The sequence below is a fragment of the Rhynchophorus ferrugineus genome, unplaced genomic scaffold, assembly GCF_030347505.1.
Source record: "Rhynchophorus ferrugineus isolate W39M unplaced genomic scaffold, kcgeb_rfMv2 rfM2, whole genome shotgun sequence".
Taxonomy (NCBI): domain Eukaryota; kingdom Metazoa; phylum Arthropoda; class Insecta; order Coleoptera; family Curculionidae; genus Rhynchophorus; species Rhynchophorus ferrugineus.
In genome coordinates this window covers 40,203,724-40,220,615 of record NW_027472581.1, presented here as the reverse complement: position 1 = coordinate 40,220,615, position 16,892 = coordinate 40,203,724, and the positions used below count along the sequence as shown (strand labels likewise).

At 30.1% G+C, this 16,892-nt stretch overlaps 1 long non-coding RNA gene across 1 annotated transcript; it reads right to left on the bottom strand.

Moving 5' to 3' along the window:
* Window positions 1–1,222: 1,222 nt before the first annotated feature.
* Window positions 1,223–1,681, bottom strand: LOC143192071 (uncharacterized). Its single transcript, XR_013004702.1, has 3 exons — window positions 1,542–1,681; window positions 1,377–1,485; window positions 1,223–1,282 (listed from the first exon to the last, which is right to left on the bottom strand). It is a non-coding gene; the product is annotated as an uncharacterized LOC143192071 (long non-coding RNA).
* Window positions 1,682–16,892: the final 15,211 nt, after the last annotated feature.

Below are 16,892 nucleotides of genomic sequence, written 5' to 3'. Positions count from 1 at the left end.
GTTTATTGAATTTGAGTTTCTCCCTTGTATTTATCCGTTTCGTATATTTTATGGAAGAAAACTGACTTGTTTAGCTGCCTTAATACAATTTATTTTAGTGGTTACTACCAGGGGTGTGCAACTGCAATGGTAAGTAGTGAGGCAAAGTTTCGCTTAGTCCAATCATTGGCGGCGCTGACAACGCGAATTTGATTGGTTAGTTTAAAATAGTTATGTAGAAACCTGTAAGGAAAATACTTTGCTTTGATTGGTCTGCCATTTCCCCTGATTATTTTGTGACGTCACATTTATTGGCCAATAGAATTTAAATAAAAATCAAATTTAAATTTTAAAATTAATTTATTAAAATAAAATCCTATACAAATATACATAAGTGTAAATAATATAAATATATATAAACAAAAAGCAAAAAAAAAACAATTATGAACTCTATTCTAGGCAATATTAAAATATCTATAATTCTTCTATAAGGCCTTCCCATATATGTTTAGTGCCATCAATTTTATGGGATCTATTAGAGTTCTAACTTATCTTGATATATTGAAGGTAAACTTTAAATCCTTTCCTGTTCATATTACATTAACTTTATTAAACCAAAAATACAATCAAACCTCAGAATAACTTAAAATTTTGTCTTGAAAATCATTATGGATTGAACAGTCGAAACACTAAAAATTTATGTGTTTTTTAAAAATATTTAGATTTTAGAGTATTTAATCTGTGGAACTACTTAATATAGAATATAGACAAATATTGCATGTTGTATCTTTTTCAGAAGTCTTGTTAAATAGCCTGAAATAAGACTAAAATACAATATTAGACTTTTGTTTTCCTCAGAGCAAAATTCTCTGGAACTGAAAATATAGACTCAACTGGTGATTTAACAACCTCAAGTGGTACTAGATCTCCCGTTAAAAAAGAATATAAGTTATCTAACATGTTCATCTTCTTCACAATTTTCTCCGGGAGAATGATGTGAAAAAATTGAAATGATGAGCCCTTTTAAAAATTTCTCGAACATACTAGGGGAAGGATGCTATTTCTACCTCTATGACCTCTAATAGATCCAACAAAAATCTTTAAGCAATCTTGGTTAAGATTTGTTAAACAAATGTAGTAATTTGTAAATTTAGAAAAAAATAGATTTCTTTAAGTTAATAAATCCCCTAAAAGTAGCAATTAAATTTATAATTGATGGCACCATAACAAATATTTTCTTAGCAAGGCAATCAAATTTAAATATATAATTCCTCTACTATAAAATGATTGAACACTGATTGTTCTAAAAAGTTAAAGTATTGCAAATATTTTAGGGATATTTTACAATTAAAAGTAGTATTTATTATTACTAATTATCCAGTTATATTAATTATTACCTTCTTGTAAGACTTCTTTATGTAGAGACATCACACTGACAACATACGCACAACTTGGTAGATTAATTGAATTTTATTACTACTAACATCTTCATAAGTTTTTGAATTTCTGTAAACAAACAATATATAAACAGACATGTAGTAGATAGATAATTTTATATGTACCTGATAAAACCAATGATGGATATGCATTTACCCAAATACCTGTTCGTGAAGGAAGGATAATTCTAAATTTTTCACTAATATGTCCATAACAAACACCATGACGTTGATATATTTGCATTGTGGTTTATCCAGGTAACTTACTACTATTTACTTGATCAACCCATTTTTGGAAAGGAGCGAGATCATTCTTTGGGAAACGATGTCTAATTTCCGTAGTAGAATTTTACCCCGGTACACTACATCTTTTACTACACTGACGTATTGTCATCAATTTTTATATTATTACCCCATAATAATTAATGTAAAACAGAAAATATGCACAACGTAAAACGAAAATTTCGTGATCTAAACAAAAACCATAACCTACAAACAACAAACATAAAAATGGACGCCGATAGAAAATGCTGATTTCACACAATTTGATCGACCAATGACATTTCATGTTAGTGGCGGCACCTGGAATTTAAACTGCCAATCACAATTTGCGATCGCAGCGCTACAGTTGATTGAACTAAACAAAACATTTCCCCAAGGTCGCCTATATCGTGAAATTTCTATTTTTTCTATGGTTACTACATACACTTTCATTCATTTTATTATACTCAATTAGTGTCAGTTAATACATAATTTTTATTAAGAAAATAGATCTACGTTTGTCTGTTATATCGCGCTAAAGATACGGACCTGGTTGTTCAAAAAATTTATTTACACCTCACTGTGAAATGTGATCGGCAACGTTTAATATAAAGGGTTTTGTTTATGTTAAAATAGAATTAGTTCGATGGAATTGTCTGTGCAGTCATACCAAGAAGTCGCCACTTCCATCTTTTAAATTAAAACCATTTTTTTATTGGTTTCTAATAGCCCCTCCAAAATAGCAGTGAACTTGCGTCATCCCGACGTCAAATTTATTGGCAATTACATTACATACACTGCATATATTTGTTTTGAAAGTTAGGCCATATGTTACCTTCTCCTTTCACTCTAGTTAAAAGTGATAAAATGTTGTCGGATGCGTCGGTACATGTAACAGAATAAACCTATAAAATTCGCCTGGTTGTCAAATGTATGAAAAACTACAAAAAAATTATCAAAAATCAGTGAGAGGTTATAAATCCGCAGACGGACTATTGGTACTTGTTACTTGTTTGCGATTTGATAATTTGATTGAAAGTGCCAAAGCGAGTAGTCAGAGTCAAAAACAGATTGCGTTTCTAATGCTTTACTGGCCCCACTGTAAAATGCGTTGGAGATATAGTTATTAACACAATTAAATATTAAGCTGGAACTTTTACTGGAAATATTTCTAGCGTGTTACAGCTGCACTGAATATTAATATGGACAATGTGACTAGAATAACTTAGAAAGTGAACAGTTATAGCGTTAGGATCATCAAAGAAACTGTCAACATGTGAAGTGTGTGACGAATCAATATCACCTTGATTTTCTCTCTATTCGCAATCAAATATATGAAATGTATGGAAAAACTGAATATTTTTTTTCGATGTTATGTCTTTTAGATAATGAGAGTTTAAAACTATTTATTGATTTAATACAATTTTCAGAAGAAGCTCAATCTGGGTCTATTTGGTTCCCCTAAAACTCCGGAATATACAGCTCTTTGAGCGATGCCGATTATCCTTTCATACGCTATTAGGAGATATAAGTATTATATAGACTAATGAAACTTCCATCATTGCTTTTATTTGTATTTAGTATAACGTATATATGAAACATACATATTCCAAAATTGAACATTTTTCCACGCATAACAAGATAATGTTAAAAAGACTGTAAAGAATACAAAAGTTGGGAAAAAATATATAAGTTAATATAAGTAAAAATATATAAGACTGGTTTTTTCAGGGATAATATTTAAATAGGAATTGTTTAGTTTCTGCATTGGAGCTAGTATTTTTATCCGATGGCGATTACCATGGAAAAATTAACCAGATTTTCTTTGGTCTGGTTTTGGAAATCAATTGTTAAAGAACTTGAATAACTAATAAATAATGTTAAGGAAAATGCACCATACCATACAACACCAGTGGAGAATATTCCAATAACCATATCGAGAAATTCTGTCATGAAGGAATTATTTGCAAAATATGTATTAAGTTTTGTATTGTTTGGTACCATAAGTTTCAAATTGTTACTCAATAATGTTATGTCAATAATGTTATTACTAATGTAAATGAAATATTTAAGTGAGTTTTTTGTGATTTATTTATTTATAGAATAGATCTGAAAAAAAATACCATGCAGATCAAATGGCTGAACAATATGGTCACGGCGTATTATACCTTCATCCCTTTTACCGTATTCAAACGAGTTAATATGGAGTGTGGCAATAAATTACTAACAATAAATATGCAGACCCAGAGAGATATCCAGAAATAGTCCAAAATTACTTTGAAAAGTCGGAATGAGCATTGTCTATTATAACACCTTTCGATTACATAAACTTCATCGGACACATGGAAGAAAAAATTAACACGAGAAGAAATCGTGAATCTAGTGTTTGATAGATTGGGAATCTATTCGGATTGGGAAGAGACAATGGCTGAAGGAAATTTTATGAAATAATATATGAATTAGATCTATATGTATGCGTAATATTAAATAAATTATATTTGATAACATTAATTTTATGTTTAATTAATTTGTTTATTGTTTTATATTTTTACGAGAGCTGGCCTACCAATAACATCTAACCTACCGACCGCAATAAACACTACTGTTGCGACATGTGATGACGATATAGCGGTTAAATCATTATGGTTAAAACATGGCGTATCACAGCAAATGAGACAAAATCTACCAATGTAGCTTTCACCCTTTATAGAGGAACTTGTCCCTCAGGAAAATACATTATTATGAATTCCCGTAATCAGACAATGTTAAATATCTGGGAAAGCCTTATGATTGACGTTTAATATTGAAAAATATATAGTGAGAAAACGCAAACAGCTTGGGCTTAAACTAAACCAAATGTATTGGTTGAGGATTGGCGTAAATCTAAATTATCCTTGGACTTACAAGGTTTTGCTGTATAAGTCAATAGTTAGACCCATTTGGACTTATGGTATTAAGTTGTGGCGTACTACTAGCAAATCTGATTTAGCTTTCCTTCAGAGGTTCCAAAATAAAATATTTCGAGTTATCGTCGAAGCCCCATATTATGTCTCCAACAAACTAATTCAGCGCGATTTCCCTTTAGAACCTATAACGACTGCGATTCGAAGTGTTAGTGCCAAGACTATTTACGTTTTTTATATTCTAAAGTCAAAATAAACTGAAATTCAAATTTGATGCGACAACTGTGTGATGTTGTGACGCCATAAATTTTGTTGGTCTGAAATCACTGTTATGTTGGACGAACTACCAAGGGAAGAAGACAGGTTGACGATTGACAATCGTTACGAAGTTATTCGAGGTAAAAAGTCTGCAGGAATTTTGGCAGATATTAACAATTCGGGGCGTGGCGTCACGAAAGTTGAACTGCAGCAAGATCTTCACCCATATACTACTGAAGCATGAAGATACCGCAATTTCAAAAAGGAAGTTTGAGAAAATTTAGGGCAATTCAGAAGAACATCGTCGGCAAACTGGCGGACTTAGGTACACTTGATGCTCTCAAATAGTTTTACTATAAATGTAAGCTGTCCTGATGGGACAACATCATATTTGTTCTTCGCTTTTTTCAACAAAGAAGAAACGCCGTAAATACGTCTGACTTTAAAGTGATTAGAATTAACGGTTTCAGTTATATTAAAATATTATTGATTGATCAGTATTGTTTGTGCAGTCGTTCCATAAAGTAGCCACTTCTTTCATTTAAATTGAAGTAGTTTTTAAGTGAAACAAATGTTTTAGTTTTAGCTCTATTCATTCTATAACTTATCTATATATGTAAATCTACTACTGTTGTCATCGCTGCAACAACGTTAACGTCAGTTTTTTGAAGTTCTCTCGGATTTTGGTCTGAATGTATGGTATTCGGTGTCTCTTTCATCTAATTCTTTTACTAGAACTTTAAAATGCTCCGCTTCGAACTATTGTATTTTTATTGTTTCATAGCTCACTGTTTTAATTGTGTTGTTCGTATCAACGGTTTTCAACAGGTCATGGATGTGTTTTATTACTCCTATCTTATAGAATGTTAATGGTGGTAGTTAGAACTTTTTCAGGGCTTGGTTGTATATTTTCTTCACTTCCTTCCGCCAGGTTGCTAAAGCTGTTTTTTTTTCTCTATTGGTTTCTGTAACCAATAGTCACTGATTCTTGTTTGTTTCCTCGCGATTTCTTCTTCTGGACTTCTCAATCGGTTTTTGTTAATGACTGTAGTCCATTCTGATGGTGGAGTTTGCGTTATTGCTGATTGTTCTAATCTTATATCAAAGTGTGCAGGTGATTTGGTTGAATTGCTGTGGTTTGCCATTTTTAGATTTTTTATATTTTATTTTACTTACTTCCGGAGGTTAAAAAAATAAAATAAATTCCTTGTTTATTTCACGCACTTAATTTTTCACTTACGTTATTTTTTGCACTAATTTTTGACCAAAAATACTATAAATGAATTTCAAAAGGACTGTTTTAAAATAAGGGAAATAAATTTAAAACACTAATAAAAATGAGATGCAGTCTTTTTTTCTGGTCACTTAAACACGTATTCACTACAGTTTCGGTCTGCTGAGAGAAGGATAGCCCCATCTGTTCTGCATGTTTAATACTCAATTAAATAACCGTAATAAAATGCTGGGTTTTTTTAAAGAAAGGTATCTTTCTAGAGCTTGGAGCGTATCGAAAATACGTCTTCACCCTACGAAGGTTGGAACCGAACAGGTGTCGAAATGATATGAATTTAATTTTTGATTTAAAAATTCAGATCAGCTGTGATGAAATAAAAAACAAGTGTGATAGAAGGGAACTCGGGGGAAGGAGTTCATCACGAACAACAGTATTGTTTGCATATTCTATTGTTGTTAAAACACAAAATATGTAATTATCGTTTTAATAATTAATTTGTGATTATTAGTTGATGATTACCCATGGATTTTATGAAAGGTTTTCTTATATGAGTATGAAAATGTCGTTAATTTTCAAAAAATTTAAGCGTATTATCCTCCTTTACAAATGCATCTTAATTAATGTATTCTTCAGAGTAAATTTAGGTCTTTCTCACACAATTTTTGAGATAATCAATTTATGGCCAGAGCTCTTACATTTCAAAATATGATTGTCTTCATTCATAATCGGATGAATAATAGTTAATTAGGTTGCACTGTACTTTTGTCATTGACGGTGTTTACAATGTTAATAGAATGGATGAGTTTATGCAAATACTCCAAGTTAATCATTTTTCGACAAAGAATACAGCTCGAAGTAACAATTCCGAAGATTGTCTAAACACACTTTCACGGCACCTATAACCAATTAAATTTTACTTCATTAAAATTGTTTTCCTTTTATAATTTTTTTTAGGTTTTTAAGACAATCAAAGGGAGTCAAATCTGGTAAATATGAGGGCGTTACAACACTTTGAACTCTAATTTGTTGAAATGTAATTAATTGTTTCACTAGTGTGGGGCTAGTGAAAATGAACAAACCTATTTTTGCATTCTAAAAGACATATAATAATAAGACAAAAATAATTTTACATTGCTAAACCAGGTAGTTCTGTTCCTTTAGACCTTTTCCAAAATGAAGCTAAGACTCTATCTTATTTTCAGATTAATGAACATAAATTGATATTTTTAATCATATAATACATTAAATATAATCAGTAAAACCTTTGTTTACTAATTAATTTCTTATTAGTTATGTTATACTTGCACAAATACACAAGTAAAACTAGCGCGTATATACGTATCGGTATGAATTTCAAAAATACTACTTAAACTATAATTAAGGAGATCTATTGGATATCTTCATATATCCATTTAATTTGAAGATCATTGTACAGTTCTTCCTTGGTGAGTATTGGTAATTAATTAAAAAACTCTATTTTGGTGGCGTCAGAATATCTTCTGACTAACAATACAGTTCTTTGATATAGAATGTGATCTGACTTGCTTTTTGTCTAATGTCTAAAGTTTTGCCTCATGAGCAAAATGAAGGAAAAAAGAATAGAATAATTTTTCACAGCCCTTAGACTAATATTAATGAAATCATTTCTACCCAAACTGAATCAGTCAGAACTTTTTGAATCAAAATCAATCAATAGGATTTTCTCCACCATCATAATCCTGAAACATGTTTCAGTCTAATGAACTGATATCAAAAAATGAACCAAGAAAAAGTGTGCATTTTATAAAGATCGATGAAGTGGTACTGTTTCATATATTGTGATTATTTTCAATATCATTAGTATATTATTGTAATGTAATTGTAACATTTTAAATAGAAATATGATTTAGATAAAATTGCCGTTAATTCTGAAGTTCAATTTTTCCAGGAAATATACTAAAATTATTTACATTGTAATGTAATTAGTAGGTTCTTTCTTATTATTCGTCAGTTATATATAATATACAAACCTACAAAAGGAACAAATAAGGCTTATTGTTAAAACAATCATAAAACTAACCTAACTGTCGAAAATTTCTATTAGGTTTCAAACAAATTGCTGTTACAGTTATTTTTATTATTTAATATTCAGAAGTATTACAAAAGAAAATTACTATTCAATTCATATAAAGCACTTGTATATACAGCAACTTTAAAGTATTTATTATTAGTGTTTATTTAGTTTTATGATGTTTATTTCTTCGTTTTCGAAATAAGTAGATAAATTCACACCGAACCGTTAAGTCACGTTTGCTGTATAATTCATGCGTTCAGCTCGGACTAATCCATTTGTACTGATTAAAATAATAACCAGCTTTAGTTTCTAGTGCTGTAAAAATTTGAAAAGGCAGGTGCGCGATGGATATTAAAATTGGTATGTGAGTGGTAGAAAATATTAACTGTTCTTACACTGTAGGATAACATCAACCTGACTACGAATACATCGATGTTTTTTGCTTCAAAAAAGTATTCTGGATATGCTTATATACAATTTATTGTTGCACAGAATTATAAACAATTAAATTTATATCTCCGATGCACTTATAATCAGTTGGAGAAAAGTAACCCTTTTTCATATTTTTAAAGCGATTTTTTTCATGCTAGTGGTCATCCTGTGCTAAAATATATTTTTACAGTATTTCCAATATAAAATCAGAAATGAATTTCATATATAACATTAGTTAACATAAAAAATGTTTGATTAAAATGTATGCAAACTATCTCAAGAATTAACACTCGCTAACAGTTTGAATGGTATTTTATAAATATAAAAATGGAATAATAAATAAAGGAATACTTGTACGTATATTAAAACAGTGAGTATATGAATAAAATAATTTTGGAATTGATATTTAACTTTAGCATATTAAAAGAATGTATTTACAATCATTAAATTAACTACTGATTTTCCAAAACTTAGGTCAATGAAGTATGTAATCAAAATTATTGATACAAGGTTATTGCATTAATTGCATTAATCGTTAAACACCTTAAAATTTATCAATGCTTTAAAATGTTTACAAATATACTGTCAATAATTACAAATTTCCTCTATATGTTCTATGTGTTCCGTCTATGCAAATTATGTAGTTAGTTTCATTTTCAATCCTGCATATGTTCATTACTTCATTTATGGATTCATATTATTCTTATCTTTTATCCATGTTTTTCACCTAACATATACAATACGAAAACAATCAATACTCCAGGCTGGATTTTTTTATCTATTTTTTTAAAAATATATTTTAAAGTTAAAGTTAAAGTAAAACATTCATTTTAACTTTTGAATACAAATTAACGTATTTATTACCTACAATATTCGGTTAGTGCTTTGTTAAGAATTGCATTTACTAATGAAATTTGAAATTAATCAGAAGTCAATACTACTAAAATCTACAGAAAAATCTTAAAAGGCTTATGATAGGAAAGGATATGATATATTACAATGATATATTATGTCTCTAGAACCATGTCAATTAATACAGTCCTTAAGCAACAAATTTTTTTCTTTTTTATTTTTCATCATTAGATATAAAATTAAATCAATATTGCAATTTATCAAATCTAAATATTTTGTAAGCAAAGCTAATAGACGATTCCTGTTATTCTTGAATTTTGTTAATTTGTGTAGGGATGATATATTCACATTTGTAGAGTTTTTCTTTCAGTCCTATATACAGCTTGCGATAAAGCATGTATATTAATATGTTTTCTTTAAAAATTTTTTTATTATAGCACACAAACTATTTGAATTGCTCACTCTTTGAATCCAAGGAAGGAGCTCAAATAGTTCTAATTTATTCTTACATAGGGAAAGAAAGGAGCCAAATAGTAATAAAAATTGTCTGGTATGATAAATGAATAGTTAGGTCGTTTGCAAACTTGTTATTATCACTATGCGATAATATCAAATCTGACACAAAATAATAATCTCTCAGTAACCACATTTTTTTTGTTATGTTTTAGTGTCCTCTTTTAGTATATCTAAAGAGGGTAATTGATTGAACTCTGTTTAGTAAGTAAGCTATATGTACTTAAAATCCAATAGATTACACCAAATAATAAAATCAATCAAAGAATATCCTGAAATAAGGGCAAAAAAATTTCCGTAATCGTTTTCATTCTAAATTATTTTTAAATATATTTATAAAGTTATACATAAATATGGCTACATTTTAGAAACTTTTATTTATCTATAAATATTGTATGATTAAAATATATTCTATAAAATTTATTTTTCATGTTAAGTAGCACTTAATATTACAGCTCGTAAATAATTGGTAACACTCGCTTAATACCACACGATATTGTAGCTTTAAAAGAGACATCTGCTTTAAGCCATAATATTATCATTATTAACATCATCATTTTTCTTTTTCTAAAAGATATAAAAATAATATAAAGATGATTGGTTCAAGAGATTTACTCAATCTTGGAATGATCCAGTTTGGTATAATTAAAATTAAAAGTTAGTTATATAATTATGAAAATACGCAGGCTAATATTAATTTAAAACTGATAGATGTGGTAAAAGTTCACTTACTTGGGTTACTTAATATAAGGTAGAGTTCTTGATAATTCGAATGATATTTGAACTAGGGATGGCGAAAAAATATCGATATATAGTTTTTTTTTACAATGTCGTTAATTGTGGCCGATATATTGATATATCGATATTTTTGTAAGCCGATAATTTTCTTTACTTTTCCAAAAAAATTTATTATATTTCTTAAACATTACAAAATTTAAAATCATTTGTTGTATAATGATCTGCTTTAGATTGCTCTCAACTGAGTAAATTATTATTTTTATGTATGTTTATATCATGTTATGTCCATTGCCGTATGCCGACGCAAAAACTCGGGTTTATTACGCTTGATCATCTTCAAACACTGCTCCGAATCATCAACTCGTCGCTGTTTTTGTTCAAAAGTGAATTCGCGGGGCACCCACTTTGCATAAAGTTTTCTCATACCCAAATATTCATGAATGATATCATGTACACGTTCAGTTGATATCTTTAAAGTGTCTGCTGTTTAGTTAAATTTTATTATTTTTATATAATTTTATTATTTAGTTAATTTTATTAGCCTAATAACTGATAGCCACTACAGCAAATGCGAAATAGCCGTCTGGAATGCTAATGGATTACAGCAACATGTCAGGGAGCTTAAAATGTTTTATATGAACAAAATATTGATATCATGATGGTATCCGAAACACATTACACGGATAGAAATTATTTATGGATTCCGAAATACAAGCTGTATCACACAAAACATCCAGATGATAAACCACATGGAGGAACATCTATAATTATCCGTGAAAACGTAGGACACTGTGAAAGAGATAAATTCAACGAGGAATATTTACAAGCCACCAGTGTAATTATTGAAGAAGTGCATGGGCCATTAACAATTAGTGCTATGTATTTTCCACCTAAACAAAACAACAAGGCAGAACAATACCACGGTTTCTTTAACACGCTGAATAGATTCATTGCCGGAAACATGTTAGGTGGGGTTCTAGACTAATAACACCAAAAGGCAGAGAATTGGTCAAAGTAATGAAGGCATATAATTTACAGCATATTTCTACTGGTGAGCTAACATATTGGCCGTCAGAAAGAAATAAAATTCCCGATACAATAAACTTTTGTGTTACGAAAAATATTGATACCAAAACATGCAAAGCTGAATCATACTTTCGTTATCACTAAATTTACCTTTCAAAACAGAAAGAGGCACAGAAATAGCAGCAAAAAATATAACAAAAACTATACAAGAGGGCGCATGGTATGCAACACCTAATAGAGCGACATATAAAAGTTTAGTTATACTTATATATCATCTACAATTAAACAAAAAATTACTGAAATGAGAAAACTGCGAAAAACCTGTCAACAAATCAGAACAGATGAAAACAAGAGAAAATTCAACAAGGCCACAAAAGAGCTGAAAGAGCTAATAAATAAGGAACAAAGTCAAGGAATTTAAAACTACTTAGAAAACTTAACGCCAACTGATGCAAGGGATTATTCTCTGCGGAAAGTAATAAAAAAGATTAGAAAACCTCAACAACATAATCCACTCATTAGAATTGATAACAATACCTGCCCTAGGAATGGTAACGATAAAGCGTACATTTTCTCTAAACACCTAAAAACTGTATTAAATCAATTACCGGAAGAATGTTGAAAAGGCTCTCAGAAAAGTGCATCAAATTAATAACATTCATATTTAATACCATGCTAAGACTTAATTATTTTCCTAGCACTTGGAAAGTGGCTCAAATCATTACGATTCTTAAACCAGGGAAAAAATCAGAAGACGTCTCCTTTTATCGTCCTATAAACCTGCTACTTGTCATCTCAAAACTTTTCGAAAAACTATATATTAAGAGATTAAAATTAATAGCAGAGGAGAGAAATATTATTCCAGACCATCAATATAGCTTCCGTAAGAAACACGGAACAACAGAAAAAATACATAGAGTGGTTAACCAAATTAAGAAAGACTTAAACGATAAAAAATATTGCTCTGCTCCATTTCTCGATATTTCTCAGGCCTTCGACAAGGTGTGGTATACTAGACTGACTAATAAAACACTTTTAATTGCTGAAATCATACCTTTCAGACAGACGTTTTATTGTCAAACAGGGTGACGAATACACTGACCTACAGCCCAAATATTCGGGTGTTCCTCAGGGCAGTCTTCTCGGCCCATTGTTATATCTTATGTATACAGTTATATCTTATATATACAGCGACCTCACGAAACGCTACTGTTGCAACATATGTTTTATCATCAAACGAGGATCCAATACCAGCCACAAAAAATCTCCAACTTCATCTTAACAAAGTCGAATTGTGGTTGAAAACGTGGCGTATCAAAGCAAATGAGTCAAAATCTACCCATAAGACATTCATCCTTTGCAAAAGAACATTAGTTGGAATAAACATATAGTGACAAAACGCAAACAGCTTGTGCTTAAACTCAACCAAATATATTGTCATATGTATTGCCAACTGTATAAGTCAATACTTAAGCCCATCTGGACCTATGGTATTGAACTGTGGGGTACTACTAGCAAATCTAACATAGATATCCTCCGGAGGTTCCAGAATAAAGTGTTGCGGGTCATCGTCGATGATATCACGTGTCCAACAAACTGATTCGACGCGATATCCACATAGAATCCATAACGAGTGTAATTTGAAGTGCTTGTGCGAAATACTCTGGAAGACTATTAGTGCATCCTAATGCACTCGCCAAATAATTAGATGTGATGACAGTGAAGTGCGTAGGCTCAAAGGCAAACTGCCATACGGGCTGGATAATAGACACATAAATGAAATTTAACAATTTCTAGAATAGTCATTAGAATTAGTTAGGATAGACTTTAAAATAAATTAGAATAGTATCTAGAATAAAATTTAGATTATAAGTTGTACAGCATATTACTTACTGAAGTGATTTTCTACATGTTAGGATGGTTATATTATATAACGGAAATCAAACAATAATACTTATTGTCCACGGGCAGATTGTTGACGTTCCAAGAGATTAATAAAAAAAAACCGGTTCATCAAGACTCTCGGATCGATTAATGTCACCAGACCGATTTCGTAGAATATTCAATGCATTATTAATCGCACTATATAACAGCCAGACGTATGCAGACCATTCCAATATCTATACTCAATAGCTTCACTAATTATAACAAATTATATGATTGAATTAGCAAACTATATAGGTAAGAATTTAGATATTAAGGTAAAACAGAAATATATAACTAACTGGTTCTCTATAGATAATTATTTAAGTCATTATGAATGTATGATATTCAATTTTTACAGCACCATCTTTGTGTAGTGATAAATGATAGAAATATCAAATATAGTTTTCTTAATGTGGAACTGTTAATGTTTTAAACTACTTCAACCTGGTATCCAGAACGCACATTATCAGAATACTTATGGCGTCGTGTTATCTAAGCGTAATAATTAATGGTTCATTTTCTGGAAGGATAACGATCTTGATGGATGAGAGTACAGTACTTATCAAGTTAGAAAATAGGAATGTTTTCCAATTATTATATTTTTTAAATAAAGGTGAATTTTTGATATCTGTGTTATATTTAAATCGAAATTAAAGATAATAATTGATTACAATAACTTAATAATAATAATAAATAGTTGATTTTCAAACAAAAATGTATGGAATTTAATTAGACTTTTTAACTAATTTAACTAGTTGAAATCTACGAAAGCCTCCTATGGAAAATACTATTATAATTAATGATTATTTAGATATTAAGGATACACTCTCATGTTATTAATGTCACTATTATTTAATGTAATTTTAGTGAGTATAGTTCTTCACACAACACATACTTCTCAATTATATTCGTATTAATACAACACACCGAAAAAAAAATGAACACATAAATCATAACTTCTGCCATTAATTAACCTTTCAAAAAAAATCAGCCTTATCTAAACCGAATTGTTGTTATTAAAATCATCTAACCAACAATCTTCTTTCGCCCAGCCCCGCAATTATCATGGAACTAAATCAACTCTCCTGAGAACAACTGCTCGATTATAGCTCATTTCTTTTTGTAATTCTTCTTCGTTCTGCATTATGTTTTTTTCGTTTTCGTCGTAATGAGATATTCTTTTTGGTTTGCTGACGTTGCCAGCGTTGCCGCATTGATCTTATTTTCTTTTTGATTTGTTACTAACTCTCTTAAACTTATATTTTTATATTTCTTCGATATCTGCTATTCATATTCTTCATTACTTAATATTTCAGATTATTTTTTAAGTGTTGCAATATGTACGATATGTACTGCTTTCAGAGTATCATTTAATTTGTCTTAGATTTTATAATAAGTTACTGAAAATATTTTTATATTATTGAAAAGTTTATATCACAGAAAAAAGTATTTTCCTATTATGTTTGCCTTACAGTATTATTCCACTATAGGCCATCGATAGAATTGCTTAAATATATATCTGGAATTATATCTAGGATTCCAATTAGATCATTTTAGATAAAACTCTAGCGAGAAATTCTCTCTTTCATTTAATTCGTTAGTGCCAAAGTTTTTGGCCATGTTGAATTGAACAGTTGTTGAATTAAACTTTAGATGTGTTTCATCTATCCATTTACTACAAATCAATCTATTAGATATAGTCTTTTGAGATTAGGGGATAGTCAGAAGTCCAATGTGTTGAGAATAGTAGATATGCAATCTTCTTGCATAATAGTGTTAAAAAACGAGGGATTTCACAATTTCAATCTCTTTGAAAGTATTATTTCAGCATTACTATGTCAAACGACGCATAATATCCTTTGTTTTGGCCCAGCGGAAGGAAACCATAATGAACAATATTATTTTTAAACATTTTTAATTTCGTTAACCATAGATGTTTTTTTATATTATAGATGTACATCTTCTCAACGATCTATCAATCACAAAATCATTTAACCCTGTATTCAAGGGTATATTGTGAATTATACGAGAGCAATTCATGATATATTAAAAACCAAAGGGCATTTCTCTATTCTTTGTGCTCTTAAGAAATAGTTAATTTTAAGCTTTTATTTTAAACAGCGCAACCATTACTTTGCATTAAAAAATAAATTAATCATACTGAAATGGTACATTGAAGGTAGATGGGAGTAGTATAAAAATAGTGGGAGTTATGTAAAGTGAGTTCTGGTGAGAATCTCTTATTCTGGATTTGATTAAAAATGGCGATTCTGTTTTGAAATCACTAGCGGCTTCATGTCATCTTAACGAGAATCAACAGCGTTGATCTAATACTTCATTAACTTAAAATTTTCTTAATATACGTTGTTACTCATGAACATCAACCGGCCTGATGCAAGTACGTTGATGATTGTTCTTTGTGGGGTTATAAAAAACTGGTTGATTTGATGGATACATCGACTTTTATTCATCCTCCTCAAGGTCCTATAATGCTCACTGATGTGACTGGGATAGTTGTTCCTTCTCAGGTTTCATATTGTTACCGGTTCATATATTCGATTTCGTTTATAATCATAAACTTAAATGCCCATTCATGGTCCGAGATCCGAGTCCGCGACAACGCAGCAGTATTGTTGTTTTTTATTACTTTTTGGATTTAATGATTAAAATTTAAGACTCATTATGTGCTATGCTATATTGTTATTATTATGTAGAATTTCTATATATGATTCGTTACTTATTTATTCAGGATTGCTGTTTTGCATTGAAATAATATTACATCGAAAAAAGTAAAATGCGTGAGAAACTATCGATGAAGAAGACATGTGTTGAATTAATTGTTTAAATGGAAGCGCACACAATGCTTGTCGAAAAAAAACAGTTCAATACTGAACATGTTTTTGTAATTCTTTGTTGGCAGTTCGACGTAAAACGCCATATGAAAAAGCCGTAGTTTTTGCAAAACTCAACACAACACTAATTCAATTTAAATTACAAGCGAACCTAATCAAAACAAACCGGTTGGAAGGCATCCTCTGTTTTATTGCTCACGCACTAATTTAACGACTTTTTAATCTGTACACAATTAAAATACTTCTTAAGTTCGAACAGTTATTCCACTGCTTTTAAACTCTAATAAAACCATTTATGGGTTTTTAATTCGAATTTTTCGATGGCATCAATCCGGCGTTTTAGTGCCTTTTGGTGCTAATCGGTTTACTGGATATTTATTGCTCGACAAGAGTGCTTTTATTGACAAATATTTCGAGTATTCGATTTTA